Here is an 8,939-nt window from a genome sequence, read left to right as displayed (position 1 = left end):
ACCATTTGATAAGCTATATAGCAAAGTTTCTGATTTACTAACTCGTAGATTAACGAAGTAAACAACTAAGTTACTCATTAATAAGCCAACCAAATCAGTAGCTAAAGAACCAAGTAACTTTTAAGCAAATTAAGTATTCAGCTCTTAGCTAGCTAACTACTATGTATTTTTAGTAACGAAGTAAATTAATAAATCCATCTGCTTGACTTACTTCTTTGCTCGCAAACATGCGTACTGAAGCCTCGGCAGTTCCTTGTCCTTGGCGCCGATCATATCTGTTTGACATTCGGTCCTCGGCCTGAACTGTTGAGAATAAGAGAGGGGAAGGAGAATCATGGTCCACAAGGTAAACATGAGGGAGAGAAGAGCAGTGCTTTAAGTCTCTCGGCCCGATACCTGGAAGCTCAGCTCTCCAAACAACGTGAAAGCCTTGTTCAGTGGTAGCTACAACCAATACTATTACTATATCTACTACAACTACTACTACTACTACTACTTTTACTACTACTACTACTTCTACTACATCACTGGTATTATGACCATTACTATCTACTTCCACTACTACTACTACTATTACTACCACTACTACTACTACTACCATCACTACTACTATAACTACTAATACTACCACTATACTACTTCTAGCACAAATACTTCAACAACAACAACTACAACTACTACTACTACTACTATCATCACCAACACTACTACTACTACTACTACTACTGCTGCTGCTGCTGCTGCTACTACTACTACTAATATAGGTGTGGAAAGTGAGAGAATATGTCCTCAGAGATAATGCTGTACTACTCTCTTCTGTTAATTGAAGCAAAGAGGAAACGAAGAGGAGAACAAAGTGTTTATGATCTGCATGCCGCACCCCTCCCCTCCCCTGTATATGCCTCATCAAAAAGAAAAAGTAGGAAAAAAGCTCGCTAACTGTTGCTTCCACACAGCGAAAAGCATACAGTGCCCAAAAGAGAGGTCAATTTCGTATGGAGAGGTGTCTTGATACACTCTACTTGAAAGAGGTCAAGTCATAGGCAAGAGGAAATACAGACGAAGGAAGGCTGTTCCGGAGTTTACCAGTGAAGGATCTAAAGAATGAAGATGCTGGTTAACTCTTGCATAAGGTGTTTGGACAGTATAGGGATGAGCTTGAGTAGAAAGTCGTGTGCAGCGGGGCCGCGAGAGATGGGAAGGCATGCAGTTAAGAGGTTCAGAAGACCAGTCAGTGAAAATATCGATAGAAGATGGCGGCGGAATTTAAGAAGTAGTAGGCTGTCAGTAAGAGGAGGGGAGCTTATGAGACGAAGAGCCTTAGACTCCACTCGGTGTAAAAGAGCTGTGTGAGTGGAGCTTCCCCACACGTGAGATGCATACTCCATACGAGGGCGGACAAGGCCACTGTATATGGATAGCAACTGTGCGGGTGAGAAAAACTGGCGGAGACGATACAGAACGCCCAACCTCGAGGAAGCTGATTGAGTGAGAGAGGAGATGAGTAGTTTACAGTTGATATTCTGAGCTAAGGATAGACCGTGGATGTTTAGTGTTGAAGAAAGTGACAGCTGGGTGTTGTCAAAGAATAGGGGATAGGCGTTTGGAAGATTGTGTTGATTGATATGTGGAGAAACTGTGTTTTTGAGGCGTTGAAGGACACTAGTTCTTTTTGCCCCAATCGGAAACAATAGTAAGGTCTGAGGCTAAGCGTTCTGCAATCCAACTTAGAATCGTTTAGTTTCTGGTGGGTGGATCTTCTATTAAAAGAAGTTGAGTAATGCAGAGTAGAGTCATCGGCGTAGGAATGGATAGGACAGTTCGTTTTGGAAAGGAGATCATCAATGAACAATAGGAAGAGTGGGAGATAGGACAGAGCCCTGCAGGACACCACTGTTAATAGGTTTAGGGGAAGAACAGTGACCGTCTACCACAGCAGAAATAGAACGGTCAGAAAGGAAATTGGAGATAAAGGTACAAAGAGAAGGATAGAAACCGCAGGAGGGTAGTTTGGAAAGAAAAGATTTGTGCCAGACCCCATCAAAGGCTTTTGATATGTCCAGCGCAATAGCAAACGGCTAGGAGAGGATGACTAAGAGTCAGTTAAGAAGGCAAGGAAATCACCAGTAGAACGCCTCTTGCGGAATCCATACTGGCGATCAGATAGAAGATCAGAAGTGGAGAGGTGCTTTTGAATCTTCCGGTTAAGGATTGATTCAAACGCTTTAGATAGATGAGAAAGTAAAGCTATAGGACGGTAGTTTGAGGGATTGGAATGGTCACCCTTCTTAGGCACAGGCTGTATGAAGGCATACTTCCAGCAGGAAGGAAAGGTAGATGTTGGCAGACAGAGTCGAAAGAGTTTAACACGGCAGGGGGTCAGCACGGAAGCACAGTTTTTAAGGACAATAGGAGACACTCCATCAGGTTCATAAGCCTTCTGAGGATTGAGGCCAGAGAGGGCATAGAAAACATCATTCGTAAGAATCTTAACAATAGGCATAAGGGAGTCAGATGGGGAATGAGTAGGAGAAATATGCCCAGAATCGTCCAGAGTGGAGTTTATAGAGAAAGTTTGAGGGAAGAGTTCAGCCTTAGAGATAGATGAGATAGCGGTGCTGCCGTCAGGACTAAGGAGAGGAGGGAAAGAGGAAGAAGTGAAGTTGGAGGAGATGTTTTTGGCTAGATGCCAGAAATCCCGGGAAGAATTAGAAAAAGCAAGGTTTTGGCATTTTCTATTAATGAAGGAGTTTTTGTTAAGTCGGGGAATAGATTTTGCACGATTCCGGGCAGAAATGTAAAGATCATGGTTTGCAGGAGTGCGAAGGCTCTGGTACCTCTTGTGAGCTGCCTCTCTATCTTTGATATATATATATATATATATATATATATATATATATATATATATATATATATATATATATATATATATATATATATATATATATATATATATATATATATATATATTATTATGATAAGCTACCAAAGCCTCCCTTCAGGGTGCAGATACAACAAGTTGAACCGCACAAAATGCAAAAAGGTACTGGAGAAAAAGCAAAGGGAACGAATAGTTAAGAAACTGTCCAGTCAACGCCAAAAGGAGGAATAATAAAATTACTGTTTGAAAAAGACATTCACACGAGACTTAAATGTAGAAATGTCTGCAGAAAGGACAATTTCTTTGGGTAACTGATTCCATAAACTTGTCAACGATGGAAGAAAACATCTTGAGAATTGTGTCGTACCAAAATTCATAGGATTAAAAGCAAGACCGTTTTGACTAAGAGCAAACCTCGTGACCCGTGCAGGAGTAAAAGGATCAGGCAAAACATTGTGAAAGGGATGCCGATTATTCTTTAAAATGGTAAGGGCACCAACTTGACGCCGATGATCAAGACCAAGAACAAGTGCCGGAGTAATAAATTTAATTAATTTGATAGCTCTGTCAAGTAACTCTGAATGGCAATTGGCAGCAGACATCCAAACAGGAGCACAATACTCAAAGTGGGGCAAAATGAATGCATAAAAAGATTTTATTACAGTTGAGTCACAGACAAATATTTTGAAGCACTAGTTAAGTCTTCTGTGCAATAGTGGAAGACATGGAACGGATGTGCTTCTCAAATGTCAGTTTAGAATCAAGAGTGACTCCCAACAAACGAATACTAAAAACATCCTTAATCTGTTCACCAAAAATATGCAAACAAGGATGAGGTGGATTCAAGGTACGGGATCTACTAATGGTAATGGAATGCGTTTTATTAGCATCAATCTTTATGCCCCAAAGTTGACACCAAGCGGTGATCATTGCCAAGTCCCTATTGAGAGATGCAGCAACTTCACCTCAGTTGCTAGGAGAGTGAACAGCGGAGTATAGAGTTGTATCATCAACATATGAAATAAGCTTATTTTCGAGGTTAATGCCCAAGTCAGAAATAAGGAAGAAATAAAGGTCCAAGGACACTGCCCTGAGGAACACCAGAAACAACAGGCAGAGAAGCAGAGCAGGCCCCATCAACAGCCACACACTGTAATCGATTATCAAAAAATTCTTTAAAAATACTGAGAAGACTTCCACCAATACCAAGGAGTTGTAGTTTATAAATTAGAGCCCTGTGATTCACAACATCAAAAGCAGAACTAAAATCAATAGCAACATCTCGAGACTCATGCCCACGATCCAAACGAGACTGCAGGTCATGAGACAGAGTCAAGAGAGCCTCACATGTTCCCAAACCATTACGGAATGCGAACTGAGAATCAGGTAACCGACTGAAATTATCACAGTATATGGAAAGCCGTTTAGCCAAAAGCCTCTCAGAGATCTTAGAGAGGATAGGAGTAGTAGAAATTGGGCGGTACTCAGTAGGAAAAGTTGAAGCTGAGGCTCCCCTCGGATTGGGAGAGAGAGAGAGAGAGAGAGAGAGAGAGAGAGAGAGAGAGAGAGAGAGAGAGAGAGAGAGAGAGAGAGAGAGAGAGAGAGAGAGAGAGAGAGAGAGAGACTCAACGTGATAAACAGTCAATTAAGAAAATGTAGATGTCAGGGAAGAGGGAAAAAAGTGGAGAGATTGAATTAGAACCTCTTCCGGAGTAGAATAAATCGCACTAAAACTGACAGAGGTGAACATCAACGTTAGGAAGGGCGTTCTTCCTGCCTTTCACTTATAACAACAGATGATGATAATGATGATGACAGGAGTGACGCCCTTACCCAGACCCTGTAGGTGCAGCCCGGGAAGACTTGTTGGTGCCAGTGTGCCGTGAAGACAATTGTGTCAAATGGCTCCTCCGTGCCACCCGTCAGGACCAGAGAGCTGCAGTTCCCACTCTTCAAGGAGATAAAACATAGATGAGTTATAATAGTAATGACGAATTGAATATTACCCGGCATAAGGTTTGATGAGATATAGGCCTGTGTGTCATCAAACCATATGTCAGAATGGTCATAGCTACATCCCATCGAGCTGACGTTAGGTGGCAGAGTGAGTCTCGACACACATGGGGGAGACAGCGGCAGACACCATCTAGACAGTCTTTCAATAATAATAATAGTGATGATAATAATAATAATAATAATAATAATAATAATAATAATAATAATAATAATAACAATAACAATAATAATAATAATGATAACAACAACAATTCTAAAAAAAAAAAACAATAATACTGGTACTACAATAATAACATCACCATCAAAAGCCACTCCCAATAATGACAATGTTACCTAATAGTACAAATAATGTTCATAATAGTGAGCTTGCCCCACTGAATTAGTATTACATTTTTCGCCAGTGTTCGTTATCGTGACACACTGCTGTCAAATATATGCAGGGAGTAAAAGGTCCACGTGGGAAAATATCCATAGGGGAGCTTTGTTGAGAAAACCTAAGTCTATACACACCAAGTCAAGTCACTCTGCTTCAAAACTGCGACCGGTACGCGCAGGAGGCGGTTTTGGGGCGGAGCAGCGGGATGACGTCACTTGGAGCCCCCCCAAAATACCCGCCAGTTCAGGGGTGACTAAAGTTGGGACCGTATGTGCACTCTGGATGTACATTCTCGCCTTCTTTCACTGCGCGCTCAGGCAAGCCACTGACGATAAAATATGTCTTTTTATTGTGCTATTGCGTGACTGTACTTCCAACGCATTCAAACGGCGGTGTGGGGCGTGAGGAGGGCATGTTGAAGTGATTGATTTAAATTATTACGCCTTTCTTCGTTTCTCTAAATCCCTGTTTCTATATTCTCTAGTTTGGCTCCAAGCAACGTCACGCATAAACCACGCCGGCCGTGTCTCCTCCCACAAACCTGGGTATGACTTGACTTGGTGTATATAGACTTAGGAGAAAACGTCCATGGCTGAAATGGTCTAGAGGAGAATACGTGTTGCTCGACCACAAGACATCCCACCAAGACAGGACGAGTGAAGCACATACCTCCCCCACACTTTACGCCACTCTTAATCTTAGAACCGATTTCACAGTCCAATACAGTGTCTTCAGAACAGCCCGAATCAAACTACAGAATCCCATACACTCCAAAATGGTGAGGTCTTGATGCCACACTAAATACACAAGACTTTTCCTGTATAGTTTCATCAAATTTGTGAACTTAAATATAAACACCAGACACTATAAATGGAAATTTCGAAGGTTCTGGTATTGGTTTGGGAGCTTACTAACCAATCATGGGAACTGTGAAACTGGCCCTTAATCCCAGAGCCCGCAAACTGAGCAGCGTAATACCACGGTAATTGTAGTACTCCTGTTGGTCCTCTATCCTCTCCAAATAAGGACACTCATCCCCCTTTTCCAGTCAAGAGGAATGGTACCGGACATGGCAAACAGTACCGCATACAACCCATGGATCATTGCTTCACTCCCGACTTTCACCATCTCCGCATTGAAATTACAGACCCCAGCCTCCGTTCCACCCTTCATATATCCTCACAGTCTCTCTCACCTCTGCAAGAGAGGGTGTAGTTTCGTCTTAATGGATCAGCAGCCATCTGCAACTTTGATTCTGTCGATGACATCACTGCAGTCTTCATATGTCACTATGCCATAGAACTATTCTATTAGCTTCATTTTCCTTTATATCTCCCTTACTGTCCGCTTACTTCCTGCATCGCCTACCTTCCACTACTCTCTTTCTCCACTTCATCTTCCCTATCTCCTTCATTTTTTCCGTTCCTGTACCACTCAACCCCTTCCTCTACTCTCTTAGCTTACGTCTTCCAAAACTGCAGTTACAATCTCTGTCACTGATCATTCAGAAACTGCGTGTAAAGGGCAGAAAATGTTGGCTTTAGAATGCAAAATTTTACATGCAAGCTAGGTCGGACAAATGGCAACTTTTAGGGGCCTTACATGTCACAATTCAACTTTTATTTTCTCACTCCACACCACTATAGGGTCGAGCTTGGCAGAGAACACCTCTTCTCAAGTTCACACTATCTCCTCAAGTTCACACATTTAGGTAGGGGAGTTCACTGCAATAAGAAATACGAAGCCCGAGGTGTGCTTCAACCTCACCAGCATCATACGCTCATCAGTCGGAGTAACCCGTGCAACGAAGGATTGCAGTCGGCTAGAAATGGCTATAGCTATTCCTTTGAGACGGGCACCATCGCTCTGGCCTGACCAGTGGTAGGTATAACCACAACTACTGAACTCTCCATTGCCAAGTCTCCTCGTCTAAAAGAGCACCACTATGTCCGCTCTCAACCTTCTGAGCTCAGCTGACTGATGGCCGCGATGGGGTAATTGCTGCTCCTCCTTGAGGTTAACCCGGTAGCTGCAGGGATAATGTTTCTTAAGGGCCCTTCCCTCTAAGCGAGAAGAATAAGAAAAAAAATCATCATTCACGCAAACCAATTCATAATATATATCAACACATACGTGATCAGTTTATGCATCATCTATTTTGGGGGTTATGTCTTGCGAAAATTTGGCCCGTCGCTGGTACATGGTAAAGCCACAAATTTGGCCCCTCGCTGCTACCGAGTTAAGGATGTTCCAAGCACCCACACGGAGGGCTCGCCGGAGGTTAACCCCGGACCTGGCTCCTCGAGCGTGTGTCTCGTCTGCACCACCATGGCGGTCCCCAAGAAAAGGGTGTGGGTGTGGTTGGTGAGGCACTGATGCTCTCCTACCCCCCCCCTCCACCCCTGTCAAAGTACTGGATGCCATAAACGTCTTGAGGAAGAATTCACTCTCCTACGCTCCAACCCACCACTAAAGCCCGGTTCACACTGTGCCGACTCTGGGGCACGACTACCCACGACTCTAGGGTACACGAGGTCTTGGGTGTTGCTGTGAAAGGGTCGGGCATGTCTTGAAAGATGTCTTGAGACTGTTGCCGAATGCTGCGCCAACGTCGTGACGGGAGTCTGGAGTCGTGAGGGTTAGCACGACATGCTGGCAACTAGTTGGCCGAATGTCCCAGACAGTCGGCAAGACACCAGGACCCCCATAAAACCTCCCCCCTTCTTGCAGCGTGGGAACCAACTTGTCAAATGGAAAAGTCGCTGGGTTGTCGTGGCCCAGAGTCGCCACAGTGTGAACGGGGCTTAGGCCCTGCAAAAAGAGGCTGTTCGTTGGGCCTATAAGCCCAACCACCCAAGGGGTAGCAGAAGGATATACGCAGCCATCACCTGATATAGTGGTGGACGTTTGGCTCATGGTCACCCAAGACGCGACCTAGATGATATACCTCTCTGAGCCAGGAAAGGCCGCCCATCTTGGCTAGAATAAGGGACCAAAGAGGTGTGTAACAGGCCGCAGCACATGTCTACGGCATCGCTCAGCCTCCAGGACTCCCATCTCCCAGCCTTACAGGCTGGGAGGCGATACTCACGGGAAAACTGTGGGCGCACTAAGGTTAGGGGCATGCCATTCCGTTCTGGATGTGGCGCGTTCAATGGAAAGAATTATTCAGAAAGAGCTGCATCGAACAGGACTACAGGCCTCTAGCAGACTCCTGCGATCTTATGTTCTTATGAAAGAAGGACACAGCTCGCGGTGGTTGAGTGCACTGCGTTACTCTACCAGATAAGTCTGCCCTCAGTTTAGGAAACTTACCTTGTTTTGACTGGCATCCTCGAGCTTGAGCATGTAGATGGGAATCCCGGCCACTGGCTTGAGGTGGAGCACCGATGTGTTGCCTTGTTTCCTGCACAGAGAACATTTATTTTTATGCCTAAGGAACAAACCAAAAACAAAACAAAATTGCAAATAAAAGAGCCGGCAAGGAGTTCACAAAGAAAACGCTGTCACAAAAAACACAGCAGGACTCCGAAATCATGATTTTTATCTTATTTGAGGCGTTTTTATATTCCCTTGTTGACATGGTTTAAGCCACAGAAAGGAGGACGTGCAGAGAAAGAGGGACTGTTTCAGTGAAGCTGCTCCGGAGTATATCAGTGCCACAAA

The 8,939-nt window shown here is 44.0% G+C and overlaps 1 long non-coding RNA gene across 1 annotated transcript; it reads right to left on the bottom strand.

Moving 5' to 3' along the window:
• Positions 1-230: 230 nt before the first annotated feature.
• On the bottom strand, positions 231-8,677 carry LOC126990353 (uncharacterized). The gene is made up of 3 exons (XR_007744242.1): positions 8,589-8,677; positions 4,715-4,831; positions 231-303 (listed from the first exon to the last, which is right to left on the bottom strand). It is a non-coding gene; the product is annotated as an uncharacterized LOC126990353 (long non-coding RNA).
• Positions 8,678-8,939: the final 262 nt, after the last annotated feature.

Source organism: Eriocheir sinensis, unplaced genomic scaffold (genome assembly GCF_024679095.1).
Source record: "Eriocheir sinensis breed Jianghai 21 unplaced genomic scaffold, ASM2467909v1 Scaffold1579, whole genome shotgun sequence".
Lineage (NCBI taxonomy): Eukaryota > Metazoa > Arthropoda > Malacostraca > Decapoda > Varunidae > Eriocheir > Eriocheir sinensis.
This window is presented reverse-complemented; position numbering and strand designations above follow the sequence as displayed.